This window comes from Colobus angolensis, unplaced genomic scaffold (genome assembly GCF_000951035.1).
Source record: "Colobus angolensis palliatus isolate OR3802 unplaced genomic scaffold, Cang.pa_1.0 Scaffold301, whole genome shotgun sequence".
NCBI lineage: Eukaryota > Metazoa > Chordata > Mammalia > Primates > Cercopithecidae > Colobus > Colobus angolensis.
In genome coordinates, this window is record NW_012116278.1 from 1,895,248 (window position 1) to 1,900,954 (window position 5,707).

General features: G+C 35.3%; 1 long non-coding RNA gene across 1 annotated transcript; it reads left to right on the plus strand.

Annotated features, from left to right (window-relative positions):
• The first annotated feature begins 413 nt into the window (after window positions 1-413).
• Window positions 414-1,121, plus strand: LOC105517530. Its single transcript, XR_001002684.1, has 2 exons — window positions 414-692; window positions 789-1,121. It is a non-coding gene; the product is annotated as an uncharacterized LOC105517530 (long non-coding RNA).
• Window positions 1,122-5,707: the final 4,586 nt, after the last annotated feature.

Consider the following 5,707-nt stretch of genomic DNA (forward strand, 5'->3'; position numbering starts at 1 on the left):
CAATAAAACTTGCATGTAAATTATAAACATTGCTGCTGTACGGCATTCTGATTGGAGAGTCAAATGTAGATGCACAGAGAGCAGGTAGAAGGTTATTATAGTAGTCTAGAAGTGACTGTGGACTTGTAGGGAAGTGACAAATATTTAGAAAACAAATTAAATAACACTCAGCAATCAGTTGGACTTGGGATATGAGGAAGGGAGAAATGTCTGGTCTGATTCCATCACAAGGCCTTGTATATGCTGTTCCCTTTGCCTAACAATTCCCTTATCCTCTCTTTTAACCTGGAGAAATGTTGCTCCTTCATCAGGTCTCAACTTGAGCATCTCTTCTCCAGGGAAATTGATCCTCTTGCCTTTCCTCTAATGCTGTTTAATTTCCCTTCCCATCACGTATCACAGTTTATAACATTATATTCACTCACTTATAAAGTACTTTAATAGTTTAGCTCCTCTACAAGGATGTATAATCCTTGAAGCAGGAGCTGTTCTCTCCCAAGAAAATGAAAATCTCTGTCATTAAGTACACAACCACGGGGCCAGATTGCTTGGGTTCAAATCTTGGTTCTGCTGCTGGCCAACTGTGTGATCCAAGAAAAGCTAATTGACTTCTCTGTGTCTTCATCTGCTGATCTGTCAAATGGAGATACAACTAGTCCTACTTCATGGAGTTGCTGCAAGGAATATATTAGGTAACATATTCAAAGCCTTTAGAAGGATGTCATGTTTACAGTAAGCACTAGCACAGTGATAGTTACTTTAATTGCTCTCTTCTTCTTTGTCCCTAGTACCTCTCCCAGTGCCTGCAGCCACACAATACATATTTGAAAAGTGGAAATCTTTCAAGTGTGAGTTACTGTGTGGATATTGGTGTAATGCACAGAGAAGAGGAAGCACTGGAAGATGATCATGGAAGGGAGAGCAGGCAAGCTTACAAAATCAGCACTGGCTATTTAAATAGTATCTGCCTACGATGCTGTCAAAGAAAAATGTAGTAGAGCAGTTGGAAATGTGACACTAAAGCTCAAAACAGAGGCCTGAGGGGATTAATTTTCCAGAGCTGCCATAATAAGGTACCACAAACTAGGTGGTTTAAAACAATAGACATTTATTGTATCACAGTTCTGGTGACTGGAAGTCTGAAATCAAGGTATTGGCAGGATTGTACCCACTGAAGGGCCCCAGGGAAGGATTCTTTCTTGCCACTTGCAGCTTCTGGTGGTCCCAAGTGATCATTGGCTGGCAGTAGCATCACCCCAGTGTCTGGCTCTGTCTTCACATGGCCTTCACTCTGAGTCCAAATCTCCCTTTTCCTACGAGGATAGCAGTCATGCTGCATAAAGGGTCCAACTACTCCAGTACAACTTTATCTTAACTACTAGTGTAATTTCTCTTCTGCATTAGAGCCTTCCAGACTTCTAGGTAACTTTCAATCCTCTTTCCCTGCCTACCTACCTTTAATATTCCTCTTCTGGTGGCTAAATATGTCCCTGATGTTCATTCAATCTAAATGTGCAACTAGAACTAAGGGATAGAAATTATAGGGAGAATCATTTTTACTCAATACTGAACATTTGCTGAGGTCCCCACTCCTCAATTCATGCAAACAGAGATGGATAACACCTAGCCAAATCATTTACACAAGGTGTCTTTGTACTGGGGAGATGGTTGGATTAGAGGTCTGAAGAATTTATTTCCACCTGTGATTCCAAATTGATGTTAAAGAGACTAAAAATAAGAAACATTTATTAGATGAAAGGAACATGATAGACACAATTTAAGAAGAGACATGAAGCAGTATAAAAAATCCTCCCTATCTAATCTAGTTTCTAAATCAGCTCTATTTTCAAAGGCCAAAGCTACAAGCCCTTGAATTCGCATTACACTTATTCTCCCTTATGTTAAATTTTATATGGAGGAGAAACAACAGTTTTTGAGAAGCACCTCTGGATCAAAACAATAATCCATAATTCCTTTAAAAAAAAGCTAATAATCATATTAATGTTCTTTAGAAGAAAGCAAGCCAAGCCAGGATAGTAGAACAGCAAACATTTTCCATCATTTTTGGATAAGGCAGAAGACAAAGTCCAGTTTATTTCGAGTCTGAAGGGGAAATTTAAACTTTTCAGGACTATGAAGGACAATGCAAGAGAGGCATTGAAGCGATGGGGGAAGAAAAGAGTAGGAGATTTCCTATTTTAAAACCCCTTTTGAAGTGAATTCTAGCTTCATCTTGCCTTCATTCCCAGCTCCATCCTTGGGAATGAAAGATTTAGTCTTCTAGCAGCTTGGAATGCTGCTGGCTGAGAGCTCTAACTTGTCAGGCTTCTTCAGGAATTGCCCGAGTGGAGCAGGGCCACCTTGCCCACAGGTGTTCCCTTTCTTGAGCAGCCCACATCCACTGATTGATCAATGCATGCATCAAAAGGTCTGACATGCTTCCATCATCCAGAGATGTCTCTGAAGGCCATCTCAGCTTCAGAGCTCCCCATGAAGTTGACTGAAATTTTTATTGGATTTTGTGTCAGTCAACTTCTTCAATCAGTTTTTTAAGATCACTGTATTTATATGAAAAAATTACCAAAGAAGATTGTTTCTCTGTGATTTTGTGTTATCATTACTATTAAACAGTTTTACTGAGGTATAATGGATATAAAATAAACTGTACTTATTTGTGTATAAATAGAGTGACTTTGGATATATGCATATATCTGTGAAACCATCGCTTCAATCAAGGTAATAGGGAAATCAATCACCTCCAAAAGTTTTCTTCCATTGCAGTTTTAAAAGATGTGTTTTATATACCATGGAGATAAAAATGGAAAATTGGACCAAAAAAAAAACTTCTTTTTATGAGAATGTGAAAAAAATATTTGCTAGATGTACCAATTAAAATATGCTTAAAATAATTTCACATTTATCCAATTTAGAAATATGTTCAGTAGCCATTATCATTCTGAATGTTCACTTTTAATTTTTGACATGCATCTACATTGGTATAGAAAACTGCACACTTTCCTTTTCTCTGCAAACACGGCACAATTTTATTAACTATTATTCTCATGTTATACAATAGATCACTGGTCTTGTTCATCCTAAATATCTTCCACTTTGTAACCTCTAACCTACTTCTCCGCATTTTCTTCCCACCCTCAGCTCCTGGTGACAACTCTTTAATTCTCCATCTCTGTATATTTTTACTCTTCTTTAAAGATTCCACATGTAAATGAGATTATGGAATTTTTTTGTGCCTGTCTTATTTCACTTAGCAGAATATCATCCACATGCATCTATTTTGGGACAAATGCTGGGGTCTTCACTTTTAAGGCTGAATAACATTTCATTGTGTATGTGTATGTATATAAGGCAGATAATCAACATACAATTGAATGACAAAATTGAATGACTATTGAGGACACACACACACACATTTTTTTATCCATTCATTTGTCAAGGTACGCTTAGGTTGTTTCCATATCTTGGCTATTTGTGAATAATGTTGCAATGATCATGAGAGTTCAGATATCTTTATGGAGTGATTATTTCTTTTCCTTTTGGTATATGACCAGAAAAGGAATTGCTGGGTCATATGATAGTTCTATTTTCAATTTCTTTTGGAAGCTCCACACAGTTTCCATTATGGCTACACCAATCTACATCTCTACCAACAGTGTACAAGGGTTCCCTTTTCTCCACACCAACATTTTTGCCAACATTTGCTATTTCTTGACTTTTTGATAATGGCCATCCTAAGGAATGTGAGGTGATAACTCATAGTGGGTTTAATTTGCATTTTCTTAGTAACTAATAATGTTGAGCACCTTTTCATATACCTGTAGGCCATTTTATATGCCTTCTTCTCTATTCAGGTCCTTTGTCCAATTTTTAATAGGGTTGCTTGTTTTTCTACTGTTGAGGTGTATGAGTGCTTTGTTCATTTTGGATACTAAACCCTTATCAGAGATATGGTTTGTAAACATATTTTTTCCCAGTCCATGGGCTGCTGTTTCATGTTTTGATTGTTTCCTATACTATGTAGAAGCTTCTTGGTTTGATGTAGTAATATTTTTTTTATTTATTGTTATACAGCCTAAGATTTTGGTATAGTATCCAAATATCATTGCCAAGGCGAGCATCAAGGAACTTTCCTCCTGTGTTCTCTTCAAGGAATGTTATGGTCTCAGGTCTTACAGTTAACTCTTTTATCTATTTTGAGTTGATTTTTGCATATGGTATAAAGATCCAATTTTACTCTTTTGCATATGGAAATAAAGTTTTCCTAGTGCCATTTATTAAAGAAACTATTCTTTCCCAATTGTGCTCCTCTTGGTGCCCTTGTCAAAACTTAGTTGACCCTATATGTTCAAATTGATTTCTGGGCTCTGTATTCTATTCCACTGGTTGATATGTCTGTATTAATGGCAGTACCCATACTGTTTCAATTACTATAGTTTTATAAAATAATTTTAAGTCAGTAAGTATTATGCTCCAATTTTGTTTTGCTTTCTTTGAATTGCTGAGGCATATTTTTAGTTCCTAAGAAATTGTGGAATTATTTTTCCTATTTCTGTGAAAAACACCATTGCTAATTTTGTAGGGATTGAATCTGTATGTAGCTTTGAATAGTAAGCATTTTAACAATATTGATTCTTTGAATCTATGAGCATAGGATACCTTTTCATTTATTTGTGTCTTATTTAACTTGTTGCATCAATGTCTTATAGTTTTTATTGTACATATCTTTTATTTGCTTGTTACATTCATTCCTAGGTATTTATATGCTATCATAAATGTGATTGTTTTATTGACGTATTTTTCAGTTAGGTTGTTATGTATGTATAAAATTGCTACTAATTTTTTGCATGTTGAGTTTGTATTCTGCAACTTTACTTAATTCATTTATTAATTCTAACAGTTTGTATGTGTTTTTGTATGTTTGTGTGTGTGTGTGTGTACACGCTGGGGTTTGCTACAGATAAAATGTCATCTGCAAACAGAAATAATTTTACTTCTTTTTCTTTTTCCAATTTGGGTGCCTTTTGATTCATTTTCTTCCTGTTTGATTAGTCTTGCTAGTACTTCCAGTACCATGTTGAATGAAAAAGGCAAAAGTAAACATCCTTGCCTTGTGTAGGATTGTAGTAAATATCCTTTCAGTTTTTCTTCATTGATCATAACACTAGTTGTAAGTTTTTTAAATAAATGATCTTTATTATGTTGAGAAGCTTTCCTTTTATACATAAACTGTTGATGACTTTTATCAAGAGAGAATGTTGAAGTTTGTTGAATGCTTTTTCTGTGTAAAGTGGGATAATTATGTGGTTCTAAGCTTTCATTCTGTTAATATGATGTACCACATTTATTGATTTGCATATGTTAAGCCAAACTTGCATGCCGAGGATAAATTCCGCTTAATCATGATATATAATCTTTTTGTTACATTGAATTTGTTAATATTTTATTGAGGATTTCTGCATCAATGATTCTCAGAGAAATTGGCCTGTAATTTTCTTTTATTGTGATATATCTGTCTGGTTTAGGTATTAAGGTGATACTTTTCTCATAAAATGTGTTTGGAAGTACTCCCTTTAGTTTTATTTTGTGAAAGATTTCAGGAGTATTAGTATGAATTCTTCTTTGAATGTTTGGTAGAATTTAGCTATGAAGCCATCTGCTTCTCGGGTTTTCTTTGTTGAGAGGTGTTTTG